This window comes from Austrofundulus limnaeus, unplaced genomic scaffold, assembly GCF_001266775.1.
Source record: "Austrofundulus limnaeus strain Quisiro unplaced genomic scaffold, Austrofundulus_limnaeus-1.0 Scaffold3332, whole genome shotgun sequence".
Lineage (NCBI taxonomy): Eukaryota > Metazoa > Chordata > Actinopteri > Cyprinodontiformes > Rivulidae > Austrofundulus > Austrofundulus limnaeus.
The window spans coordinates 1-390 of NW_013955734.1; positions in this window are offsets into that span (position 1 = coordinate 1).

The window sequence follows — 390 nt, forward strand, 5'->3', positions numbered from 1 at the left end:
GTTTTTGGGGTGGTAATTATGTAAATCACCTCTCCCAGTGCACGAGCACCTGATACGCATTCATCAGTTTACGCAGCTCTTTTACACACTTTTCCTGAAGATAGAAGAAATTGTTGAATCTGACGTGGCATGTTCGTACGAACCCAAGTAAGAGAAATTTAGGATAACAATAGGAACATGTGAGGCCCATTGTTTGTCAGTTGAAAGATGTTTTTTGCAAAATTGTTCAGGTCTTTTAAAGAAGAGAAGAAGACCTCTGTAAGACTGATTCATGCTGGACTTTTCTGTTTGACTCATTAGCGCCTCTAGCATTTGTGTATGAAACTGCACCCACCATCATCACTCTCAGGCAAAGGACAGATGATTGACAGGACAGGGGCACTTCAGGGG